General features: G+C 48.2%; 1 protein-coding gene across 1 annotated transcript in view; it reads left to right on the forward strand.

Annotated features, from left to right (window-relative positions):
- Positions 1-27335, forward strand: part of FAM168A (family with sequence similarity 168 member A) — a 155485-nt gene that overhangs the window by 23607 nt on the left and 104543 nt on the right. The window contains exon 2 of the mRNA XM_048942219.1: positions 21130-21224. The gene's annotated coding sequence lies outside the window, so the exon portion shown is untranslated. The remainder of the gene's footprint in view (positions 1-21129; positions 21225-27335) is intronic.

Below are 27335 nucleotides of genomic sequence, written 5' to 3' on the forward strand. Positions count from 1 at the left end.
AGGTTCCAAAGACACAGCCACGTGGTTTTAATTGGGAGCTGCCTGAAGGAACTGGAGAAGGGACATTTCTTATTTTGTTAGCAAGGAAAAGCGCAGTGTTTTGTCATTCCAAAGGAACTTTCTCAACATTTAATTGCTCTCCCTCTCTCTCTTTTTTTTTTTTTTTAAGGATGTCTAAGGGAAAAAAAAAGAAAGAGAGAGAGAGAGAGAATGCTGCTTCTGGCAGATTTGAGCCAAGTGGAGACTTAACAGGAGCTGCCCATCAGCCAAGAGCTGCAGGAAAGGCACTGCCCAGTGTGGCCAATGCTTGATAAGTTGGGGTGGGAAGTAGGGTAAGGTCTGAGGTTGGCGAGGGCCACTAAGATGCTCAGAGGGCTGGAGCACCTCTTCTGTGAAGAAAGGTTGAGGGAACTGGGCTTGTTTGGCTTGGAGAAGAGAAGGCTGCAGGGAGACCTGATGGTGGCCTTCAGTGCTTGAAGGGAGTGGATAAACAGGAGGGGGAACGGCTGTGTGTGAGGGTGGGTGGTGACGGGACAAGGGGAATGGCTTGAAAGTGAGCCAGGGGAGGTTTGGGTTGGATGTGAGGAGGAAGTTTTGGAGGCAGAGGGTGGTGAGGCAGTGGCACAGGTTGCCCAAGGAGGCTGTGGATGCCCCATCCATCCCTGCAGGCATTCAAGGCCAGGCTGGATGTGGTTCTGGGCAGCCTGGGCTGCTGGTTGGCGACCTGCACACAGCAGGGCTTGGAGCTGGATGAGCGCTGTGCTCCTTTGCAACCCAGGCCATTCTATCATTCTCTAAGATCATCAGGTTCAGCCCCAGCCCATCCCTGCAAACCATCTCATACCTACTGACGTTTGTTCTGCTTCTCAGATCCAGAAAAACTCCCAGCCCAATTTAATGCGTAATGAAAGAAAAAAGCACTGTTTGCTTTCAGGGAGTTAGACAAGTGTAATTAGACTTGTGACTGGAGTGTGTCTTAGACAATTCGTTTTTGTAAATGTGTATAATTTTGACCAATGTAAAGGGCTCTTTCTTGCTGTGGAAGAGGTGAAGGAATACTGTGCATGATTTTTAGGTCTCAGTGCCTGACACTGCTGGAGAGGAGCGTGTCCATCTTTCTAACACCCCCAAATCCACACCTCCAGGAACCTGTAGGTGAGTCAGGGTTTCTGCTCTGACCCTGTCATAGAACAGCAGAATGGTTGGAGATGGAAGGGACTCCTGAAGGCTGTCAGATCCTACACCTTGCACAGGGACACCCACAGCTCTATCAGTGCTCACAGCCCTTCTGCGTATCATCATAGGATCGTAGAATGGCCTGGGTTGAAAGGGACCACAATGATCATCTAGTTTCAACCCCTCTGCTATGTGCAGGGTCGCCAGCCACCAGACCAGGCTACCCAGAGCCACATCCAGCCTGGCAGATCTGATCCCTGGTGTTTCTGCAGGGATGGGGCACCACCACCTCTCCGGCCAACCCAAGTCTCCCAGTTCCAAGAGCAGATATAACAAATCCACAGGGGAGACACCACAACAGCAGTGACTGAACAAATCCCCCATTAAAACAAAGGAACAGAGGCTTCTATGTGGGAGCCCATCAGCTTTTAAGGAACCTTCAGAGCATGGGGAACATTCAGGGGCTGAGCTGTGCTCACTGCAGTGGGGCCGTATCCTGACTGTGCAGCACATGCTCTGCCAGAAGGGATGCAGCATCTTAACCCACGTGGGTACATAATGGTCATTGGGATGCTTTGCTTTTTACACTGCTTTTGTTAGAAGGGGGGGAAGCCACCCAGCCCCAGAGGTCAGCCCAGGAGCAGGAGCTGCCTTGCAAACATGTGTTCCTCATTTGCTCGGCATTTTTGACGCCGCTCATTACAACAGCATGCAGCTGCTGCTTCTCAGCCTCTTGTTTGGGGCTGGGATTTGAATGGTGGGGGAGAAACATCCAAACCTCTCACTGGAATCTCGCTGCTCACACCTGCAGTGCGGTGTGCAGGGAATGCATTGCCCTCATCTGAACGATCCCACCTCGTTACAGGCTGCCTTTGCAGCCTTAGCAAACCAGCTCAGAAGCCAAAAGAAGCGATGGGCAGTGCTGGTGATGGGCTGCACCTGGGTTTTACCCCATTTCCCAGCCTGTTATTTATGGTTCATGGTCTGCACTGAGCGTGACCCACATTCTGTCTGCCCAGATGTTGGAGTTGGTGCTGCATTTCGGGGCAGGCTGCAGAGGAGGCTTCCAGCACAGTCCCAGGCTTTTAAGAAGCTGTGTTTGAGGTATTCTCTTCTTTTAACCTATTACAAATACAACAATAAAAACAACAACAAACCCAACCTTTTCTATCGTGTATCTAATGTTTTACAGAGCCATCACGAAGGGCAGTAAATTGAGTAAAACCTGCTATCCTTGGCAGGATTTCCCTTCTGACTAAATTCAATATGAACAAAGAGGACAAGGGCAAATAACTTCACTTATTCAGGTCATTTTTCATAAGAATCATAAGAGTTAGATGGAAAAGGCCTATTAGATTACCCTGCCCATCTCCCATCTTGCCAGCACTGGGCCGTTCTCTGCAATGAAACGTTTCATCTTCAGATGGAGGAAAGATAATTTGCCACTGATTATTACCGAGTGGAAGAGGATGGATGGCTCTCTGTCTGGGTTAGCAAATGTTTGTGACACTTCTGGCGAGGCTCATCTTTAATTTCTGCCGTGGTCTCCAGTAGCTTTCTGTTCATTCTTTGGGCCTGGTGATTTTATCAGGGATGCTGTTTCCTCCCCTTTGGCCCACATTTGCATTCCCACCCTGCTATTCTCCTCCTTCAAGTATTGCAGTAACCCTTAGGCTATCTGTAACAGTTTCACCCCTTTGTGTTGATGCCCTTCCAGTGCTTGCCAGGATTAATGTATGAACAACAACAGATTGTTCTTCCTGTATAATGGGAAATGTTTATAGGGCTCTTCAGATTACAATAATTTGAAATCCTCTTGAAGATAGCTGCTTTTTTCCCCATAAGAGAACTACCAGTGATGTATATACGAATCCTTTAACACAGTGACAAAACCCAAGAAGCTGACAATACAAACCAAGCCTCTTAGCAACGCTAAAAGAAGATGAATAATTGGGTAGCAGCCTATAAGCAAGGGAACTCTGAAGCCTTCAGTCACAGGCAGGTTTGAATCAACATCAATGTTTTAATTGCTGTGCAGCCAAGAAGCTTCTCCCAGGCTTTGCCTGCGTGAAGTGGAATGGTTTTGACATCTACTGCTCTAAATTACAGCTGTATGTGCAGCACGGTGTGTCCAAAACTGTACTGAAACGAACACGAGTTTGGAAGGAATTCTAACAGCAGAAGTTCAGTCATAACAGCAGAATATCTGGAGTTGGAAGGGATCCATGAGGGTCGTTGTGTGAATCCAGACAGAAGACCACCCAAAAATCAGACCGTAGGTTGAGGGTGGACTGAGCGCAGAACTGGTTACTTCTCTGGTGATGCCATGAGGGGCAGGTACTGAGGAAATGGCAATCTCTTATCAACAGTATCTGCATTCTGACTGCTCAGTGAATGGGATGTGGCTCGTGGCGCTGGGAAATAGGGAATCGCCATGGTGCAACGTGGTCACGTTGGGTTTGGTGCTGTGAGATGTGCCACCAGGTCTGGGGAACTCGTGTGGCTCTTCTGGATCCATTCAGCATCTCAGCCCTGAGTGGGTGAAGGCTGAGTTTTGGAGGGAGAGCAAGGAGAAGGGCAGGGGTCCATCCATTTTCTGGGCAGCTTGGTCTGGTGGTTGGCGACCCTGCACACGGCAGGGGGTTGGAAGTGGATGATCATTTTCAAACCAGGCCATTCTGTCATTCTGTGATTCTGTCATCCTGCTCTAGGGAGGCATTGGAGGCCTCTCTTTGGATCTCATCCAGCCAGCATCCCTTGAGCATGCTGAATTGGGGTCTCTGTTTTGTTTTCCTGTATTGCTGTTGACTCTTGTGTAACGTCAGGGAAATCAGGCAAGTCTATAATTTATGAACAGGAGATGTATTGAATGTGACAGGGAAAACCACTGGAAATTAGGATACACAGAACGAGTGTTTGTGAAAGGAACAGGGGATACATGGAAATTAGATGGAGGTCTTAATGGAATGGAGGCGTTCCAGAGCCATGGGGATGTGGCACTGAGAGGCACAGTGGGGTGGTGGCTTAGGGTTGGACTTGGGGGTCTTGGAGGTCTTTCCCAACCTTAATAATGATGATATTTCCGTGGATGTGATTTAAAAATGGTACATTGTGACCTGCTGTGTGATAGTATTCCCTTATTGGGATAGTGGTTGAATTGTGGAATAAGACTGGGGCATCTTCTGTCTGTCCCCCATGAAGCGCATGGGTGTAAGGCTTACCCTGTACAGACTTGCAATCAATTAATTCTGTTTGCAGAAATGCTCTAATTATACACTTTTCCAGCCAGTTTGGCACAGGAAGACAAGCGAAATCTCCAGCGGAATGCTTTCCCCATGAAAAAATCTGTATTATCTTATTTTTCCTTTGGCTTGAACAAATTAATCTGATTGGCAAACCCTTCTAAAAACCAAATAGCGTGCAGTGATTTACCTGCACAGAGCTTGTGCTTTCTGCACACATGGGAGAGCAGCAGGGCTGTCCTTTGGGAGGCCGGAGGGCTGCAGTGACCTGGAAGGTACCCAGCTGGTGCAGCTCCTGTGCTGTGAGCTCTGCCTTTCTTCCCATTTTCAGCTCCATTCCTGCTCTCGGTGGCAGCTGCTTTAATACTTCTGCCAAAGAGAGTTGGAGGGGGGAAAGGAAAGAAGCACAAAGGAAGGAATTGTTTAGAATGTGGAGTCTAAAGATAGATGATGCTGCTGATGGTTGGTTCCGTTTTTAGCCTAGGTTTGTAAGGAAATGAAGCAGTGACATCATAGGATGGCTTGGGTTGGCAGGGACCTTACAACTTGTCCAGTTCCAGCCCCACTTCTGCCAGCTCCACGCTGATTTTGAGTGTGTTGGCCAACTGTGACCGAATCATAGAACTGTAGGATGTCCCATATTAGAAGGGACCCATGGGGATCATCATCCCCAGCCCCACACAGCACCCCAAACCCAGCCCTATGTCAGAGCAGTGTCCCAATAGTCCCTGAGCTCCGGCAGCTCAGGGCTGTGCCCACCACCTGATGGGGTTCAGGGCATTTTCCTGATATCTGACCTAAAAAAGTCCGTGTGACGAAACAATTTTTGCTGCAAGTTTTGCTGTTTCATGGCTGATGCTTTGTAAATTGGCAGTTACACTTCAGGGCAGCCTTTTGGGTTCAGCAAAGATCTCTGCCTGCAGTTGCCATGTCTCTGCACCATCAGCCATAGGGTTGGAGCCGGGTGATCTTTAAGGTCCCTTCCAACAAAAACCGTTCTGCTGTTCTGTGGAGGAGAGAGGGGCAAAGCCAGGCCTGAGGATTGGGAGCTGACTGTGTTGCTGTTGGTGTGGTTGGAGTTGGTGATGTGACTGTAGGGATAGGGAATAGAAATGATGGGGATCAGGTCTCAGTAGCGCCCCTGTCCCAAGGAAGCCACGTGGGGGAAGCAGCCACCATACAGAGCCCAGCTCTGTTCCTGCAGGACCATTAATGGAACCGTTGCTGCTTAGCATTAACCCCAATCCCTGCACTGGCCAATGGGTTCAAGGTAAGCAAGAGTCACCAGAAGGATGGGATAGTGCTGCTAACATGGGGAAATCGTGGAGAGCAGAGAGGAAGAGGTGGGGTGGTCCAGCATGGATCTCCTGCTTGAGCCCATGTGGTTGCCACCCGGGTCCTTGCTGCTTTGTACCTCATCTCTTTGATAGGATGAGAAGTAATGGCCTTAAGTTGCACCAAGGGAGGGTCAGGTTGGATATTAGGTAGATTTTCTTCTTGGAAAGAGCAGTGATGCACTGGTACAGGCCAGGGGGAGGGGGCTTGTCCTTTTCTGTTGTCTTAACAGATGCATAGTCACATTTTAAGGGATTCTTAAGGCTTTCATAAACAGCTGCAACAGCACAGAATTGCTGAAGATGCCCTCTCACAGCTTTTTGGGGGGCCTCAGCACAGAGGAGGGAACTGCTGACCCAGAAAAAGAAATGGAAGGAAGCAAGATCAGTGAGCTGTGCAGGGAATGCAGTCGTGGGATTTGTTCTGGTTCATGTGGAGGTGCTGTTCTGAAAGGCTTCACACTCACAGGGTCTCAGAATGGTTTGGGTTGGAAGGGAGCTCAAGGATCACGAAGCTCCAACCCCCCACCAATGCAGGGCCACCAACCTCCCCATTTCACAGCAGCCCAGGCTGCCCAGGGCCCCATCCAACCTGGCCTCCAACACCTCCAGGGATGGACGGGGCATCACAGCCTCTCTGGGCAGCTGTTCCAGCAGCTCCCAGCTCTCATAGTATAGAATAAAGAACTCCTTTTGTTCCTCTCCAGTTGTAACCCAGTCCTTTTGGTGTGCATGGAGCCTGAATTGGGAAACGGGAATCCAGAATCAACTCAGCACTTGGTGGACTGTTCATTGCTAGTGGGCTGCAGGTGGGACCAGCAGCAGAGGGCTCTGCCTTGTGCCAAGTGCCCAAGATTACACTGATTTGAATTGCTCCAGTTTTTATCTAAAGCAAAATCTGAGCGCAGCCAGGCAGGATTTCATAGAAGCATAGAATCACAGCATGGCCTGGGTTGCAAAGGAGCTCAATGCTCATCCAGCTCCAAGCCCTGCTGTGTGCAGGTCGCCAACCAGCAGCCCAGGCTGCCCAGAGCCACATCCAGCCTGGCCTTGAATGCCTGCAGGGATGGGGCATCCACATCCTTGGGTTTAGAAAGCTAAACCCAGCAACATTTGATTTCGTCTTCCCAGGCTGCAGGAAATGTTGGGTACAGTGCCCATAACACACACAGAAATTATCTTTTTTCAGCAGTGGATAAATTGATGTGAGGGGGAAAAAAAAATACAGTATTGATTTTCCTTTTCCTGTGGCTTTTGAGAGGTTGTTAATGCAGCAAGTACACGAGAGCACTCATCTGTCTGTCTGCACAGTAATCTCTAATAAATTGACTTTTTGAAAAACCATTTTTAGTCTGTAGTTTCGGGGACTTGATTTGTGGAGTAGATGATATCTGCTGGCACGTAATTACTCATTTTGGGGCTGTGTAGAAGGTTGCAGGACGCGTTTTGATGCATTATCTGTAGCACTAAACATCTCTCCTATTACTCACACAAGTTTTTCTCTGTGTTCTTCCTCATTGTAGGTGAGCGGAGAGGATTTGGGGGATCGTTTGTGTTCGTTGTTCGGAAGCAGTTTTTGGCACAGACACTTTTCAGAGTTAATTCTTGGATGTGATGTGGCTCTGAGGGCAATGATGTATGTCCAAGGAGATGAAGCATTGCCTGGGCTTAGGGTCTCGGGCTGTGTAAGCAGGCTGGTGGCTGTAATGGGCTGAAACCTGCTGCTTGTTATGATGGGACAAGGAGTGATGGCCTCACGTTGCACCAGGGGGAGGTTCAGGTTGGGTATTAGGGAACATTTCTTCTCCAAGGAAGGGTGATGCAGTGGCACAGCTGCACAGGGAGTGGGGGGGTCACCATCCCTGGGGGTGTTCAGAGACAAGGAGACGTGGCACTGAGGGATGTGGGCATGGTGGGGTGGGCTGGGGTTGGCCTTGGGGGTCTATTGGGGGTTGGGAGAGGGCTTTTCCAGCCTTCATGATTCCATGATTTCCAATTGAGCTCTGCTGTCCTCCCGACATCCCAAAGGGAAAAGAGGATGGAGTGCAAGTCCTTCCATCCCAGCTAAAACAGGTGTGGAGTCCAGCTCCCTTTCTTACATGACCTGTGCTATCCTAAATGCTTCTCATGAGCCCATTAAATTTACCTTGTCTTTTCCTTTGGCAACCTTGCATCAAGAAGGAACCAGAGGCTCAACCAACTGGAGTCAATGGCCCTGACCATCTGGTGATGGACGGCCATCAGAACAGCCTCCAAGTTTACCTGGCAGGCTTTGTCCTCACAGATCTCTCCAGCACCCATTTCTCAATGGATGTATTCAGAAGTACAGCTGCTTCTACTAAGTGTCCTTTTTGTTTACGTACCAGTTCATGGCATTCATACCAGCTGAGAAAGTGGGCATTTTTCTCTCTTCATTTCTCTTGTAGGTCCTGGATCTGGGAGACAACATTTCAGGGCTCTGCCATGTGCCTTCCCCATGCAGTTGGTAAAACGCTTTACATCTTTATGCCCTTTTGTGCCTCAGAAGTGTTTGTCATGGGAAGGGTTTGATGAGGCACCCAAGGTTTGCTCTCAGGTTTTTCTTGGCCCTTGGGCCACTCTTGGAAGCATTGCCTGAAGGTGGTTCCGGCAATGTTATGTAGAAATGGAATTGCACATGTGTGTGTTTATACACCAGCTCCCATTCCGACAGGACTTTGCTTTTTAGACATTGCTATTAATTCTGAGAAATACCTTAGAATTAACACAAAGTCTCCTTGCCAGAAGTGGAGTGCGCTTGACGTCTGGAAAAGGCCCTGCTTCACTTCTTGTTCATGGAACAGCAGAGATGCATTTTTATGGCTTTGATACTTTGGAATATACTCTTGGGGCGGCCATTTCTTGCTCTTGAGGGGAAACGTGTGCATTCTGTTTTCCCATTGTCAATAGTTTTCCAGTGCTTTCCTTTACATCTCTCTGCTGGCTGTCCTCATCCGCTGTTCACATCCAGCTTTGCTAAGGAGCGCCACTGTTGTTAGAAATGTCCGTGCGTTGGATGCGTTGCCCAACAGCAGAGCATCCAGTTGGCTTTGCTTACAGTCTTGTGCTTTTTCTCAAGAGTCGTAGGATCGTGAAGGTTGGAAAAGACCTCTAAGGCCATCAGGGCCAACCCCAACCATCCCCACTATGCCCAATGCCTGTGTCCCCAAGTGCCACCCAAAGCCACCCTGTAGAGGATGATACGACGCTGGAATAGCGGAGGTTGGAACATAGTGCAGAAGCCAAACAGCTTTTTCCTCAGGATTGAACAGGTCTTGTCTACCTGGGGCATGGACTGTGAGATATCAGATGCAATTACAGACTTTTAATTCTTAAGAGTTCATGGCACTTCTATTTTTTCTTGCTGAAGTGCTGGGTTTTATTTTTCACTGTTGATGTAAGATTTAGAAGGTAATGTCTTCCATGGGAGGGCCGTGTGCGTTTGTATGGTTGGCTCTTTATTGCAGAAGGCTTTTAGTAGGTCAAGGAAGCGCACATAGGAGGCTCTTAAAGTGGGCCATGAAATCATTTTGCTTAGCTTTGTTTTATCACTACTTTGACAAATCTTTCTCTCCCTTTGGACTGCGGCTCTCAATGCAGCAAAACAGCAGTGCTCTGCCAGCGGTGCTGCCTTTAAATAAGGCATGGACAATATTCAATTTGTGTTTCTGCAGAAGTGTTTGCAACTTAGAATCACAGAATCGTTAAGGTTGGGAAAGCCTTCCAAGATCCCCAAGTTCCAACCCCATCCCATCCCACCATGCGTCCCTGCAGGCATTCAAGGCCAGGCTGGATGTGGCTCTGGGCAGCCTGGGCTGCTGGTTTGCGACCCGCACCACAGCAGGGGGGGTTGAAATTGGATGAGCATCGTGGTCCTTTTCAACCCAGGCCGTTCTGTGATTCTGTGCCCCATGGCCATGTCCCCACGTGCCACATCTCCACCATACTGGGACCCTTCCAGGGATGGTGACCCCTGCATCTCCATAGACAGCTGTGCCACTGCATCACCACTCTTTGTGGGAAGCAATTTTTCCTAATATCCAACTTCTTGCCATAGCACTTGGGACGTTCTCCTGCTGCTAGAGGGATGACCAGCTCTGCATTAGGTGTGCAGTGGAGGTCATTCACTTGCATTTAGCAGGGTTTTCCCTGCGGACTCCAATATAATCTTGTATCACCGACCCTGGAGGTGCTGAAGGAACATTTAGATGTTGTGTTGAGGGACATGGTTTAGTGAGAACTATTGGTTTTAGGTGGATGGTTGGACTGGATGATCTTGTAGGCCTTTTCCAACCTTGTTGCTTCTACGAATCTATGATTCTATATTGAGATGGGCTATGAGGTTTGTGGAAAACTGGTTGCAGAGCTCAGTGGTTTGACGTAACCAGAAGTTTGGTCGTGTACAGCCCCCATTTGGGCTGGTTTTGTCTCAGCAGTATAGTAAATGGGGTAGGATGCACCTTTAGCAAATTAATGGATGGAATTTGCTAAATCGAGGGAACAGCAGTGCTTTCTGTGCCCAAGGGAAGGAGGTAAAGTGGGAACGGGGGTGATGGAAACCCACCTAAAGAAAGACAAATGCAGCATCCTTCATCTGAGATAGGATCATAGAATGACAGAATGGTTTGGGTTGGAAGGGACCTTGAATCTCACCCACTCCCAACCCCCTGCTGCAGGCAGGGACATCTCCCATAGCCCACGTTGCTCACAGCCCCATCCAGCCTGGCCTTCAGTGCTTCCAGGGATGGATGGGGCATCCACAGCTTGGCTGGGCAACCTGGACCACTGTCTCACCACCCTCACAGGAAAGCATTTCTTCCTGATATCCAGTCATCCCATGCAGGAGGCTCCTTGGCACACAGAAGGCAGTGAAATGCTGGGGTGAGACCAGCAGGAGCCTCCTGGAATGAGCTGGAGAAGGTGCAGGGGAACCTCATTACTGTTGTGCCTGCAGGGAGGTTATGGGCAGGATGGTGCATGCTTCTCAGAGGTGTGGGGTGATGAGAGGTAACGGAGAAGTTTGACAGAAGTTACACATTGGGGTGGAGGGGAATCAGCCACAAACCCTGAACCTGTTGCCTGAGGAAACATGGGAATCCCCATTAGATGGGTTTCTAACAACAGGTTTCAGGATCACTTCTGCCAGGAATAGCTCCGGTTTTCCCTTGAAGCAAGGAATGAATGCATGGCTTTTCCAGCTCTGCTTTTCCCATAATGAGCCTGTGGGAATTCCAGAAGAACATCTCATCCATCTTTTCTTGTAAAGATCAGAAACACCCCAAACCAAAACAATAAAACAAGCCCAATCCCTCCAAACACTCCAAAAGCATCTGCACATCATTATTTGTGCTTCCAGAAGTGGCCAGCATCCTCCTACAGAGCACCCTGGTCCTCTCGATGTGCATCAGCGTGCCAAATCCGAGCCTGCTGGACGTTCCCACCTTGGGTTCAACTCAGAGAGAGGGATTTCATTACAGATTTTTGCAGCACACCGAAATACAAACAGCCCTTTTTCATTCCCTCAAGAGACACCAAAGTCTATTTGGAGGAATAAGAGTGCAGTGCAATATTTAGTCATAAAATGAAGATTTCCACCGCCGTGTTGACTTGGAGCATATGTTAGTGAAACATGTCTCTGCTTTGCAGACAATTGTGCTTATGCTGTGGCAAGCACATTTAAAACAGGCATGGAAAATGCGCAGCCGGGAACAATCCTGCAGCAATGGTGGGGTCATTGAGATGACTTAATAGGGCTTTTTCTTTTCCTAGCTATCTGTATTAAATCAATGATTCATATAAATTGTGCCAGGGGGAATTAATTGCTATCACGCGGTATAAAAAACTGCCAAACCGAGGGCGAAACTTCCACTGTTGGAGAGCATGAAACGAGGTGGAGTTACGGTGTGGTTTGTGGGAGCGTGAAATGGCTGCGCCTCTCACCCCGAAATGGCCGTGATGTGGTGGAAAAAAGGGATTTGGGGAGCAGAGGTTGGAGGGTTTTGGCGTGTTGGGAGGTTTTGGAGGATCTCCAAAGCGTGCAACGACTATCAGAGCTGAAATGCATTTTTCTCCTTGGCCTTGGGTACATCTCCATCGCCCAGATGGGCAGAGGAGTTCTAGAGTCCATTGGGTTCAGTGGGGGCTGAACTCTTACATACCATATGGGGCTTGGGTTGGAGTCTAAATAATATGGTTTATTTCTTATCTCTACCAGAGGGACACTTCTACCGTTCTCTCCTGCAGAAATGCACAAGGAGAATAACTTCATATGTTTCTGTGGTCAGATGCCATGAGGATGAGGCTGTGCAGGGTGGCATCTGTGGGCAGGGTGATGGGCTTGGCTTAGAATGCCTTCTGCTGGCACGTTTTTGGGGCTGTTGGAAGATCTACTGTGGCTCCTCAGAGGCAGAGGACATTATGGGTGCGTGAGCAGAAGATGCTTTGCTTTGGCAGCGGCTATCTCATGCTTTGGAATGTTTCTCACCCTAATCAGTGGAGAGGAAAAAAAATGAGCTTGGCCTTGTTGCTTGATTTTGGTATGTAATCCACACAAAAATGTGGCCATTTCCTGGGAAGCTACATTTTAAATAGAAGGTAATGGGATGAGAGGAGAATGTGAAAGCACTGTTGTGTAAAGGAGAACAGGTGAAAGATGCACTTCTATGAGCTGGTTAAGGAAAAGTCATCTTTTGTGTGCAAGAAGATGCCCTGCAGGCATTCAAGGCCAGGCTGGATGTGGCTCTGGGCAGCCTGGGCTGCTGGTTGGCGACCTGCACACAGCAGGGCTTGGAGCTGGATGAGCATTGAGCTCCTTTGCAACCCAGGCCATGCTGTCATTCTGTGATTCTATGAAAAACAGTGGTCTTCAAAGTTAGAGTCTGGAAGGCAGAAAGAAAAAGCATGGAGGAGCAGATGGAAAGTGGGGGGCGTAGGGTTTGCTGCCATTATTCAGCAGAAGAACTGATGGATGTCATTCTAACTTCCAATTTGCTTTTTAATGATGTTGCTCTGCTTGTTGATGGGAATCAAGTGGCGAAAAATTAGGTCTATGGTGACAGCAATGGGTAATGACTTCTCGAGGAAGGGAGAAAAGACTTGTACTGCTCAGTAAGTGCTCAGTAGACCCTAGTGAAAGAAATGCTGTCTTAACTGGCTTGTAATTGCTTTTCAACTTATGTAGAAATGAGTTTGTTGTTGAAAAGCAGTCCGTCCTTGAACAGTTGCGATGAACATTGGGAACACCTCGGTGGATAAGGAGTTGCCCACCTTAAAATTACGTCTGGCTCAATAAATGACTTAGAATCATAGAATCATAGAATCACCAAGGTTGGAAAAGACCTTCAAGATCATCCAGTCCAACCGTTCCCCCATTCCCAACAGCTCCCACTAAACCACGTCCCTCAACACAACATCCAGCCTTTCCTTGAACACCCCCAGGCTCGGTGACTCCACCACCTCCCTGGGCATCCATTGCAGTGCCTGACCACCCTTTCTGAAAAGTAATACTTCCTCATGTCCAGCCTGAATCTCCCCTGCCGTAGCTTGAAACCATTCCCCCTGGTCCTATCCCTAATGACACGAGAGAAGAGGCCGACCCCCAGCTCACTACAACCTCCCTTCAGGAAGTTATAGAGAGCAATAAGGTCTCCCCTGAGCCTCCTCTTCTCCAGGCTGAACATTCCCAGCTCCTTCAGCCTCTCCTCATCAGCCCTGTGTTCCAGACCCCTCACCAGCTTTGTTGCCCTCCTTTGAACACGTTCCAGGGCCTCAATATCTTTCTTGCAGTGAGGGGCCCAAAACTGGACACAGCACTCGTTTTCATTAAGTGTAGCTGGGTGCAGGGATGCCGCTCTGGCATCAGTCAACATGTGTGTGCTTTGGGTATGGTGGAAGACAAAAGATCTGATAAGCTGTTGATTGGTTGCTTAGGGAAACTTTGTGGACAAGTTAAACACTGCTTTTGGGAGTCACTTTTTTGACCAGGACTCCTTCTCCCAAACTTGATCCAGCTGGATGGAGTGCAGGCTCTTGGCACAGAAGAGTCACTGACAAAGCCATCAACCTACCACCAATATTGTCCACTAAACCACGTCCCTAAGTACCACTGGACACAGATTATACAGACAAAACAATGATGGAAGCAATGTACCTGGGCTGATTTCTAAATGGAAATGACTGCTGCAAGAGTATCTGCGTCAATGAGACAACCTGCAAATTGATTTTACTGTCATGAGGGTAGCGGAGAAAAGATCACACCTCTGCCTTCTGTAGTGATATTAGCAAAACATCAAGAAAGGATCAAGGGCTACTTGCAATGTGTGATTCTGTTTTGGCAGAAAACAGTCCCCAAACCTTCACGTGGCTCAACAGGACAACGATGGATAAAACCATCCGCGCTGTGTAGACATGCATGCCTTGCTCTTTGCTTTATCTCACTGTCCCTAAAAATATCATTCCATGCAACAAATGAGTAAACTGTATTGAAAAGCTTGTCTTTTGTTGCTGGAAACCCCTGGTTTTCCCCGAGAGAGAAGAGTTCTTTGGGGGACTTCATCCAGTGGGTAAGTTAAAGGAGTGTCAATGAAAGGCAGGCTCTGGGACCCAAACCTAATAGTTAATAGTTAAACCTAATAGTTAAGTTCTGTGGATGCCTTCTTTTAGTAAATTTGTGGCATAGTCCCTGTTTAGTGAAAGTGTGTCTTCTTAGCAAGACTTTGTGGAGCTTTATGGTGCCAGGAATTGGACTTGGTGATCCCTGTGGATCCCTCCCATCTTGAGATATTCTATCATTCTTTGCGAGGCTGGATGACTTAGAACTGTAGACTCAGAGAACACTGAGGTTGGAAAGGACCTCTCAGATCCCCAAGCCCAACTCATCCCTCCATGCCCACTGACCATGGCTGATGGTCAGCAGCGCTGACACGGCCATCAACGCTGATGGTGGCTCAAGCTCTGCTCGTCCTCCCGTCACCACATTGGTGCGACTGAGCAGCCTTCTGCTCAGCCAGCTCAGAGAACAGCAGAAAAGGATTGTTTTTAACCCAAGTGAGTTCTCCAGTCTGCTTTGCTGATGGGCTGTGCTGGTACTGAGGCACGGGGCAGTTTTCAAAGGAGGAAGCAGAGGAAGAGCTGAGAGCCAACGCGGCCACTGGGGCTTCCTGCTATGAGGTCTTCCTTCCAAAATTACTTTTTTCCATGTCTTTTCTTTCCTGCTCAGTGATCCCACAGATGTTTTGGGCTTCCGATTCCTCCAGGTGGCTCTAATTTGATATACATATAAATGCATATATATACACTGCCAATACTTCTGGTTTCTCAGGGTTTTATTTAGTTTATTTTTGGATGTGTCCTGAAAAGAACTGAACTCTGGTCTGGATGATCTGATTTAGCATCTGCATGCAAGAGGCTCTATGACAAATGTCCCTGGTCAACTTTCTCCGCTGTCTCCTTGCTCCCAGCCTAATGCCTTTGAGCTGTAGCCCTTCAATTATTCACTATGTGAGCAAAGGTTATATGAGAATGGAACTCTGTCGATGCTTGTCCTCATGTCTGAGTAGATTGCCTGTCATGTTCTCGTTAATCCCTCTTTTTTTAGTGCTATGAAGGCTTGTAATAGAATGTTATTCTTGGATTTTTTTTTTCTTTCAGGACGGAGAAAGGTCAAACTGAGGCTGCTGTAGTTGTAAAGTTTAATTTTAGTTTTTAAGGCGATTGCTGCAGTTAATTTTAGAATAGAAATTTGCCTGTGTTTTCTTGTAGGAGAGGGGTGACGGCCTGCAGTTCTTCCAGGGGAGGTTCGGATTCGGTGTTAGGGAAAGCAAGTGTTAGGGAAAGCACCCTCAGCAAGTTTGCTGATGATACGAAGTTGGGAGGATTGGCTGACAGCCTGAAGGCCGTGCTGCCATTCAGCGAGAGCTGGACAGGCTGGAGAGTTGGGCAGTAAAAAACTGGATGAGGTTTAACAAAAGCAAGCATAGAGTCTTGCATCTGGGGAGGAATAATTGCATGCACCAGTACAGGTTGGGGGATGAGCTGCTGGAGGGGAGCTCTGCGGAGAGGGACCTGGGGGGTGACAGGTTGCCATGAGCCAGCAGTGTGCCCTTGTGGCCAAGAGGGCCAATGGCTTCCTGGGGTGCATTAAAAAGAGCGTGGCCAGCAGGTCGAGGGAGGTGATCCTCCCCCTCTGCTCTGCCCTGGTAAGACCTCATCTGGAGCACTGCGTCCAGTTCTGTGCTCCCCAGCACAAAAAAGACAGGGATCTCTTGGGAAGAGTCCAGCGGAGGGCCACAAAGATGGTGAAGGGCCTGGAGCATCTCTGCTATGGGGAAAGGCTGAGTGAACTGGGTCTGTTCAGCATGGAGAAAAGGAGACTGAGAGGGGACCTGATCCAGGTCTATCAGTATCTGAGGTGTGGGGGGCAGAATGGCGAGGCTGGACTCTGTTCAGTGGTGAGTGGAGACAGGACAAGGGGAAACGGCTGGAAACTGCAGCATAGGAAGTTGTGCAGCAATGTGTGCAAGAACTTCTTTACAGTGAGGTGACGGAGCACTGGAACAGGCTGCCAGGGAGGTGGTGGAGTCTCCTTCTCTGGAGATGTTCCAGACCTGCCTGGATGCCGACCTATGCGACCTGCTGTAGGGAACCTGCTTTGGCAGGGGGTTGGACTCGATGATCTCTGGAGGTCCCTTCCAACCCCTACAATTCTGTCATGCTGTGAAAGTTTATTCTCTGAAAGTGCAGTCAGGCCCTGGCAATGGGCTGCCCAGGGCTTGTGGGGGGGGTCACCATCCTTGGGGTGCTCCAGAGCTGTGTGGCACTGAGGGATGCGAGCAGTGGGCATGGTGGGATGGGTTGGGATGGAGCTTGGGGATCGTAGACATCTTTTCCAATGATTCCAAGGCTTTGAAGGTTCAGGATTGCCAGTGGTGTAGTAAATGGTTTCAGTTAACGTTGTGCTCAGGTAATTAACTTGCTTTCTTTTGAGTGCAAGGTTGTCTGTGGCTTAATAACCTCGAGGTGTCTTAGAAAGTACAGATTGCACCAGAGAGAACAACGGCTCCACAATACCGTGGTGGTGTAATATTGATGAAAACAGGAGGTGAATGACTTTCACCATCTACTTCTGTGCCTTTGAATATTTTTTTCCTGTCTGGAATTAGAATTGTGTTTGATACAAGGACACAGCCCAGCACATTGGGCTGGTGCTGGACCTGGAAGTGTTCAGGGAACGTTTGGGGGCATGATTTAGTGAGAACTATTGGTGATACGTGGACAGTTGGGCTGGACCTGGAGCTCTTTTCCAACCTATGATTCTATGCAGCGTTGGGAGAAGGCGGTGCTTTGAGGCTGAAGGTACATGGGGATAGGAGCACCTGGGTGCAGAGGAATGTTCGCTGTGTAATCTCAGTCAGTTTTACTCATTGGAGCTTGAAGAACATTCTTGGTTTTGCTCGCTTGGGATGCCCACAGGCTGAAACACAAGGCTGTGGAACTGTAGAATGGTTCTTTGGCCTTTTGGCTAAGACCAAGGTAGTGTCGGGTAGACCAATGCAATAGGACTTAAATAGAATCCCAGAATGGCCAGGGTTGGGAGGAACCTCAAGGATCACGAATCTCCAACCCCCTGCCACATGCAGGGCCACCAACCTCCACATTTAGTGCTAAACCAGGCTGCCCATCCAACCTGGCCTTGAAATACAGTGGGTGCTTGAGTGCCTGGCTCCATCCAAGCATTGCTAGATTTTGTCCAGTGGGATTTTAGCTCGTGATGTTTTTCTCTTCCTTCCAAAATCATGATAAATGTCCTGTTGGATGGCCATAGTATTCCATCAGTAGGGAAGGTTTTTGAGGAAGAAAATTGGCTCAGGAGGAAAGTTGTGCAGTGCCATCCGACTGGATGAAGGCATTTCCTCAGCTGAGAAGGCTGTGTTTGTTCTCTGTGGCATGTCAGGAACTCAGTGAAGGCTTTTATCTTCGTTTGATAAGTCATGGAGTGTGTTTTTAACCGAGTTGTGCCAACACAGCATTGCCCTAGCAATCTGCAGTCTTTTTACACCATGTCTTCTAATTAATTCTTAATCAATTTCATAATCCCTGTTCCCAGCTCCTACCTCTGGAGTCTTGATTTTTACAGAGGAACAAAAGCAATGGATGGAAAAGGATAGAAATGGATGGGAGTGTGACAGAAGAATAATTGTGAGGTCACCCTAATGGTGGAAAGAATCAAGTATTGGTCATAGCAGAGGAGGATAGAAATAAAAGGAAGAATACTCTGCCTGCTTCCAAATTGATGAAGATAGTAGGTAATGAGTTCTCTTACTAAGTAGCCCCAGTAATCTTATAAGGAAATGTTAAAGGGTTTAAACTTTTTGGCACCAAAAACAATGGGAGGGAAGGGAGGACTGAGGGAGTAAGCTGCGGGAATCCTTTGTTGGGTTTCTTTGCTCAATTTGATAGAGGTAAATTGCTTTAAAAGCTAGAGCATGTAATCTAATAATTAGTAAAATTAGAAGGTAATGGGAAACTTGAGCAGAACGCATTCTCCTTCAGTTAATGAATTTATTCAGCAAGCTGCTGCAACTTTGGCTCTCTGAAGAAGCCTGTAGGAAGCTGAGAGCGGTGAGCAGGAGATGCAAGAGCCCTGACCCTCAACTGAGGTGGCTTTCCACTTGTGGCAGTCTGGTAGACGAGCAAAGAAACTGCATTGCAAGGCACTGGCATGGGCTGCCCGGGGAGCTGGGGGGGGGTCACCATCCCTGGGGATGTTCCAGAGCCATTGAGGGATGTGGGCATGGTGGGCTGGGTTGCGGCTGGGCAGGGAGATCTTGGGGGTCTTTTCCAGCCTGAATGATTCTATGATTCTAAATCCATGTGGGCTGGAGGAGGTGTAGCAGCATCCAGAAACTTCCAAAGCCGAAACAAAGCAAAGCCTCTCAGCTCCAGCAACCCAAGGCTGGTTTTTATCTCCACCCTAGGCTCCTCGTGTGCCGTTTTCTCTTTAAAATATGTTTTCCTTCTCTAAATGTCTTATAAGTGTCATATAGAGCTTGTACAAAAGCAGATTTTTGCTAGTGCTCATTTGAGTGATCTATCTTGAATTCTGACCATTTCTGAGTGTTTTTTGAAAGAGAGAAGAGGACAGTGATGCTTTGTGGCCTTAGGTGATGGCCAGCCTCCATCTCCTAGCAGCAGCAGCACAGAATTATAAGGAATCTAATTGCTTTGACTTCTGGTCAAGAATGAAGCAGAAAAGAACCTTAAAAATAACCCCACAGGGTGATTGTACCAAGTGCCTGTTGGGCAGCACCGTAAGGGAGGTGCTGATGCTGTTGTGGCTGAAGGAAGACCCCATGATGGGGCGAATAGATGGTGGGCACAGCACTTCTATTTGTTTGCAGGTGGAAAATAGTGGAAAGATGAAGCTGCTGAAGGTCACTGCAGCACTGCCCTGCTAAACCAAGCTGGAAATATGGAAGGAAAGCACTGCTTGTGCATTCGGCACACGTGGCGCTCCTCCAGGCGTTGCACAGAGGAGCTGATGGGCTTCTGTGGCCATAGGGGTGTAAAGATGTAAAAACAGTACATTAAAAACCAAATAAATACAAAACTTGACAAATGTAGCTACTAAGGTGAAGCAATGAGGGCAAAGGCACCAGGGGCGAGTTGCACCCGGGTTTCTGGCAGCCCGATTGCTTTTCTTGTTTCTTTCTCGCTGCAAAAGGAATCACTTATTTAATTAGACAAAACGTTACCGAAGCTTTTGGAAGTGAAGCTGCAGCCCACGTCTTCTTGATAAATGGCTGTGTGTATTCCTGGAAGGAAGTTAAAACGGGGCTGTGTTATATTTGGTACCTCCTGAAGCACTGAGGCTACTCCGAGTACAAAATGTGCTCCAAGAGAGAGTCGTTTGCCAGCGCTGAGCGTGATGTGATGAGATTTGTCAAGTCGTCCTTTCTGCTGGAGCTCGCTTGGCTTTTCCTCTCCCTCCTGCAGACGGTTTGTAGTTGTGTCACTGAGCTGCAAAGGAAACCAGAAACCCCAAAAATGTGAGGAATCTCCAAGCAGCGCACGCACTGTGTTATAAGGCAGAGGGAGAGAGGGCAACCGTGTGCGCATAGCATCATCAAGGCTGCAAAAGGCATCCAGGGTTCCCAGCTCACCGTGCCCACTGCATGTGTTCCTCAGTGCCAGATCCCCACATTCTGAACACCCCCAGGGTCAGTGATCCCCCTCTGCTCCCTGGGCAGCTGTGCCACTGCCTGACAGCTCTTTGGAGAAGGAATTTTCTCTGGTATCCAACCTGACCCTCCCTTGGTGCAGCATGAGGCCGTCGCCTCTCATCCTGTCCCTGTTTCCAAGGAGCAGAGGCTGACCCCCACCTCACCACAGACTCTTTTCAAGCGGAGAGGTGCAGTGCTCAGCTCTTGGTTGCCACAGCATCAAGATCACCCAAAATTTCAGGCTCTAGCACTGTGTTCTTTGCCTTTATTCTAAGGATGCCATCTCCAGTGGCACGCTGGTGTTGTCCTCCAGCAGGGGATCCCAAAAATGTCATGAGAAGTAAATACATCTCTCCACCTTTTCCCTTGGTTCCATCTTTCTCCTTGCAAGCCCTTTGGTCCAGAGGTGGTGAAATAAACTGACCCACAAGAAATATGGATCCAGTGTTTGCAAACATTGGGGTTTTTGCTCTTCTGTGTATTGGGGGCAACATGGGAGGCTGCCCATGAGCTGTCCCTGAGCAGAGCAGTGTCATCTCCCTCAGTTTTCCTATCAGCTGGCAAAGGAAGGTGTGAGAATACATGTAAAGCTTGGTTGGCCTAAAACCAAACCCCTGCCCAGGAGCTGGCTGAGTGTTTAAATAATCACAGTTCCCATGTTTTCTCCTTTTTGGAAGCTGAGAAGACCCTGGTTCTGGTTTATCTGCTGGCTGTTTCTAGATATATATATGCAGTCCTCCAGCAGGATATAGGAAGGCATTGGGTTTCAGCTTATACAGCCTTAGTGCAAGATGCAGCATGTGAGTACCCAACCCAAAGCCACCAAGCATAGCTGATGCCTGCAGAGAGATTCTCAGTCTTGGTTGAAGAGAGGATGCAAATGCTGAATAATCTGGTGGAAATCCCAATGGAAAAAACCATGTTTTTTGGGTTTTTAGAGGTTAAACAAAAGGACATTTATTTTAAGGGAGCTGCAGTAGATGCCCTCAGCCAGCAGTGGGGTTGTTTCATACTCAACATGCCTTGCTGCTCTTGCTGCAGTGCAAAGATGACATCTCCGTGCTGGGACGAGCCATGCTTTCTGTGCATTGGGTTTGCCAACAGAGCCTTACTGAGGATGTCTTTCTGTTGTTCCTTTAGAGCTGTGGAATGCTGTGACCAGACCCAGTGCCCCGCAGCCGAAGGCAAATCGCCATCCGGATCACCTCCATTCGAAGGAAGTTTGTTCACAAGAGGTACTGACTCACATGTGCATGATGTGCTCCAATGGTTACGTGTTAATACCTGCTGTAGGGAACCTGCTTTGGCAGGGGGGTTGGACTGGAGGTCCCTTCCAACCCCTACAATTCTGTGATTCTGTGATACTGTGTTGATTTATAAGGTGAATAAGCCCGAGGTCATGAGGACTGGGATGGAATGCACAGTAGGTGTGTGCTGCTCCTGTAAAGAGCTGGCTTTTTAGTGGTTGTTAGTCTTCACATCATCTTAGTAAACACAGTTGTTTTGTGTCCAAAAGAAGGCAAAAGGCATCACTTGGGTGAAAATCAGTGGGTTGGCAAAGGGGCAGTCCTCATATGCAGCTCTGTCATCTGCCCATAGACGGCTTTCTATCTGTTTCTATTGCTGCTTTCCATAAAAGAAATCATAGAATCATAGATTCGTGGCCTGGCTTGAAAAGGACCACAGTGATCATCCAGATTCAACCCCCCTGCTATGTGCAGGGTTGCCAACCAGCAGCCCAGGCTGCCCAGAGCCACATCCAGCCTGGAAAGCATCACTGTGTGTCCGTCCTGCAGGTGAATTTTCCCCTGGCTATTCATGCTCTGCTCTTACTGCAGAGAAAACACCAGGACAGCTGAAGTGTCAGCCTGACCCAACCCAGCTGCTTTTGTGGCAAAAATAGACTTTTTTTTATTCCCCCTTTTTATGTGTGTGGCTGATTGCTTAGTAACACAGACCTTAAATGTCAGCAGCTGGGCTACCCACTGAGCGTGCTGCTCCCACTCGAGTCAGAGCTGCTGAAAGGCAGATGCAGGCAGAGAGCAGCAGTGCTGATGGATGCTCTCTGCACAGGGATCCATTGCATTACTGCACTTGCACTGCTGATGCATGCTGTCTCCCTTGCTTTCCCAGTTTTAGCCCTATGATTGCTCCAGCCCTGCACTGGGAAAAGCCCTGCTCTGATTCAGTGCCTGCTGTCGGCTTATGGGTGAAAGCAGGCTGGTGTTTCTTCCCTTTCCCTCTGCACATCTCAAGTAGGATGGGACAGTGCCAGAGGTTTCAGAAAAACCTTGCTTTTGCTGATCTGGCAGCAATGATGGGTCCTTTTCTCTTGAGTGTCAAACCAGAAAAGAAGGACAAAGGGAGAAAGAGGACCTTGCTCTCCACCTGTCCTCTTATTCTGTCCCCCCGTAGCAGCAATGGGAGGCATAGGTGGGGCTGTGCTGCTTTGTCTGAGCAGAGCAAACAGAAATGCAGGGCTGCAGAAGGGCTGGGAGCAAAGAGAAGGGCACACAGTGGATGAACAGTGAAGGAGGAAGATGGCAGAGGTGGAGCTGAATTGCTGAGAGATTGAAGTGTTTGGAAATGAAAGGGCAGAAGAATTCAGTTAAACTCTTGGTGGGTGTTGTGCTGACCTCTTAACTTTGTCTACTCAGGTGGTTTCCTGCTCAGGAAATAAGCCCTCATCCCTTTTCCCTGCCAAATCCAAGGGAATGCCAGCAATTAAATAGTTAATCACAGCCCATGTATGTCTGAAAATAACCTCTCTTATCTGTGTTAATGGTTGGGTTTGAGGTAAACATGTAGAAATGCATTTTGGCATTAAGCTGTGTGCAGGGATGGAATTTGGTGTGTGTTTAAAAGCCCTTTGAATGAGGTGCTCAGGGACATGATTTAGCAGAGGGCTGTTAGAGTTAGGGCAGGATGGTTGGGATGAGGTTAGGCTTGATGGTCTGTAAGGTCTTTTCCAAACCAAGCAATTCTGTAATCCTGTGGTTCTATGATTCCTAGTGGCTGAGCCTGTTTGGACCTCATGAATTCTCCCTTCACCTCCGAATTTCTGATTTCATGTGAAGAATTTCTTGTCTGGAGTCTTGTGAGTGTTCCATAGCATCTTTAAGGTTGGAAAAAAACCATTAAGGTCACGAGGTGCCAGTTTTGTGGGGCCCACAACGCCCCACAACAGAGCTCTGCTCTGGGACAGGAATGTCCTTTCAGAGCACAGATGGTTTGGATGATGCCACTGTAGAACCAATCTTTGTAGGTCCCAGGATCCAGTGGTGGAGTGAGGTGAGATTCCTGGCCGTGGTGCTGTGTAATGATGGTGGTACCCAGGCCAGGGGGAGTCACATTCCTTCTTTTCCTCTGGATGATGTGTAGAGGAGGGGAATAGGTTGGGTTAGAATATTGTCTGTGTTTTAAAATGCAGTTTTCTGCACACGTTGTGGGGTTTTTAATGTGTTTATGTCTGTGAAAATGCCTGAGTTCAGAGCACGCTGCTCATCTCATGCCTTGGAAAATGCAGGCAGGAGCGTATCTGTATCTACACTGCAGTGCTGTGCAGGTAGATGGAGAATCACAGAATCACAGAATTACCAAGGTTGGAAAAGACCTTGAAGATCATCCAGTCCAACCATCCACCATAAATGAGGGCGCAGGTTCACCACCCATTGCTTCAGAGCCCTCCTTTGAGGACGTTTGCATTTCAGGTCATTATGTAGCTGGTAAGAAAAAGTGTAGCACTGTGAGTTTTGGGATCTATTAAGATCACAGACCATAGAATGGCTTTGGTTGGAGGGGACCTTAAAGCCCATCCAGTTCCAACCCCTGCCATGGACAGCGTTGTCACCCACCTGATCAGGATGCCAAGGGCTCTGTGCAACCTGGTCTTGGACACTTCCAGGAAAGATAGTGGGTCTGGGGGGGATCAGAGGACGGGTGTTTGATGCTATTCCATGTAACCTATGGCGATGTGCATGGGATGTACTTCATTGGAACAGCAGGAGCAGCTGCCTACACCCCTCTAGTGTGTGTATTCTGTTAATTGTAGTGCTTCTCACTATAGCTAGATTCCTAGCAGCCTCTCCCATGTTCAGGGAGAAACCTTTCAGCGCTAGTGAGGCCGCACCTCGAGTGCTGTGTCCAGTTTTGGGCCCCTCACTGCAAGAAAGATATTGAGGCCCTGGAACGTGTCCAAAGGAGGGCAACAAAGCTGGTGAGGGGTCTGGAGCACAGGGCTGATGAGGAGAGGCTGAAGGAGCTGGGAATGTTCAGCCTGGAGAAGAGGAGGCTCAGGGGAGACCTTATTGCTCTCTATGGCTGCATGAAGGGAGGCTGTAGTGAGCTGGGGGTCGGCCTCTGCTCTCGTGTCATCAGTGATGGGAGCAGAGGGAATGGTTTCAAGCTACGGCAGGGGAGATTCAGGCTGGACATGAGGAAGAATGAGGTGTCAGAAAGGGTGGTCAGGCACTGCAATGGATGCACAGGGAGGTGGTGGAATCACCGAGCCTGGGGGTGTTCAAGGAAAGGCTGGATGTTGTGTTGAGGGACGTGGTTTAGTGGGAGCTATTGGGAATAGGTGAACAGTTGGACTGGATGAGCTTAAAAGGTCTTTTCCAACCTTGGTGATTCTATGATTCTATGATTCTATGAAACAGGAGAGTAGACATTCCTGACCAGTAGATACCCTTCATCTCTTGAGCTTTACCTCATCTGTATGAGTTGTGCAGTCCTAAGACTCTCCTAAGGGTACCCCAAGACAGCTCTGGGTGCTTCAAGCTGCTGAAATTTGGGTTCCGTCTTCCCTCTCCCACACCAGTCATAAATACAGGGGTGGGCAGGGTTTAGGACCTGTGATTATTTTGACCATCCTTGACATCTTTGGCCATCCTCGATTGCATTTTCCCATCCTTAATTACAACATGCATCCTTAATTACTTTATCCATCCTTGCTTCATGTGAGTTTTCACTTCCTGAAAACATTTTCTGGGACATGGTCAGTTACCCAGAGAGTGGTGAGGTGCTGGAACAGCTGCCCAGAGAGGCTGTGATGCCCCGTCCATCCCTGGAGGTGTTCAAGGCCAGGTTGGATGGGGCCCTGGGCAGCCTGGTTTGGCACTAAATGTGAAGGTTGGTGGCCCTGCATTGGTGGGGGGTTGGAGATTCATGATCCTTGAGGTCCCTTCCAACCCAAACTGTGATTCTGTGACATGGTGGCTATAGGCTGGGGCTGGACTTGGGGATCTTACAGGTCTTTTCCAACCTTAAAAATTCTATGACTTTATGACAGATGAGCCTGTGGTCTTTTTTCCTTCTTTGAGGCCAGGAAATGCATTGTAGCTGTTTCCCATCATATGGATGTCAGTGAAAAGCTCACTGACCCCGACATCTTTCCGTAGTCATGCGTAGCCTTTGGGAACCTGTTGGTAGGGACTGGGATCCACCAGACCTGCAGCGAGCAGGGATCATGGCTCATGCATAGAGAGCATGTTATGTCAGGTTATGTCTATTTTTTTTATATATATACTTTACTTTGAGTCATGGATTTCAAAACCACAAACGGAGCCGTGCATTTCCTCAAGACACGAAGGCAGAAAACTCCTCAAACTCCATCCAAACGAGCACAGTGTGCTGAGAAAACACCTAGAGGCCCTGCCAGTGAGGTGATGGGAGGAGGTCTGCTCGAGTGCTGCTTGCCATTCTTGCTGGAGAGGGTGCAGAAGTGCTCCCAGCTCCCGAAGGCTTTTGCCTGGGAGGCTGCAGTGCACGGGCAGCACGAGTTCCCCATTCCCTGCAGTGCTTCCCTGCAGCGCTCCTTCCACGTTTCTGCTCCCATAAAAGCCATGCTGGAAGCGATGGCCCTCCTTTGTTCCTTCAGATGTATAATTTACCATCTCTTCCCAGCGTGCCAGCCTTGTTTGTATTGATAACCAATGTTCTCTGTGTACAGCCTGTAGATGATTCTGCTCCCCGACTGCAGTGCTGCTAAATATACCTGTTTCTGATTAAATGCATTTGAATGTGTGAGTTTGGTTAATCAGCTCCACCTTCCACAGATTCTTTTGCTAGCTCGTAAAGGCTGTGTGTTCTGATTTATAGTGCCAAAAGGGGTAAACTGACATTAAAAGCATTAATTAGTCTTGGTTGGCTGCACAAAGAATAGAGTTGCTGTGAGCCAGCTTTTGATTTAGCCCTTTGTGGGCCTTCGGTTTTGCCTAAGCTTGTTACAGAGTTGTATCTCTGCCTTTTTTTATGCTAGATTGTATAATTAGAGTTTAGTGTGAAGTACAGTGATTGGGCTTGAAGAAAGCATGAGCCCCCTACAATTATAAGCAATGAAGCTGTAAAGCAGTTGGACGGGACTTCACGTATATTTTAAATAGAGAAATGTTCTTTGTAACCTGTGGATGTGAAAACTGATTTAGCATTGCTAGATTTCCAGTAACAACCCAGAGGATTTATTGTGCCTTGGTGCAGTGCTGTTGTTTCTGTTGGTAAAGCTTGGAAATGATGTAGACTCGTGCAATTATAGTCATTAAGGTTCGAGGAGACCACTAAGGTCATCTAGTCCAACTGTCAACTCATCCCCACCATTATTGAGAGGAAAAGAAAGGATTCTGGTGAGCATATGCTAGTATAGAGGAGTTCCTGTATAGAGGAGTTCCTGTATAGAGGAGTTCCTGTATAGAGGAGTTGCTGTTGCCATCCAGTTCTCATCTCACCTTCCATACCTCAGATTTCTGACCTTTCTGACCTTTTAGTGAAGGTGTGAAGCCAAAGAGCCAAAGAGCAAGATGGGATTTGGGGTTTTTTGAATCATCTTTCCTCTTGTTTGAATCCATTATGGCTCATCTTCCCTATCTGTCATGAAAAATGAAAGCAAAGAGCCATTGCAAAGAGTTGTGATGATCATTTTGTCCGGTCCAGGAAAGGTTTTGGTGAGAAATGAACCTGTATCACTCATTGTTCGACTAATAAGGTTTGGGTTTTTTTTTCAATGTATTTTTTGGCAAGTTGTAATTGGAAAATTTGGGGCATAACTGAACAAATGGTTAAGTCTCTGATATTTTGAGGACCCAGTGCTCAATGGGCTCAATCATGATTCTATGATTCTACTACGTCGTGGCTTTCCAGATTCTTGATGGAGATAAGATGACAAAAGGGATCCTGCATGCTGAATGAATTTTGCTAGCAGTTTCCTGCTGAGTATGATCCTCTTGCTCATTAGCATCATTGTTCCCCATTGCTTGGGCTTTTTCTTACTCAGTGCAAACAATTTCTAGTGGTTCCTTCCCCCTCTGCAATCAAATGGTCGCAAAGGAGGAAATTAGCAGTAGCTGAAGGCT

The sequence above is a fragment of the Lagopus muta genome, chromosome 1 (assembly GCF_023343835.1).
Source record: "Lagopus muta isolate bLagMut1 chromosome 1, bLagMut1 primary, whole genome shotgun sequence".
Taxonomy (NCBI): Eukaryota; Metazoa; Chordata; class Aves; order Galliformes; family Phasianidae; genus Lagopus; species Lagopus muta.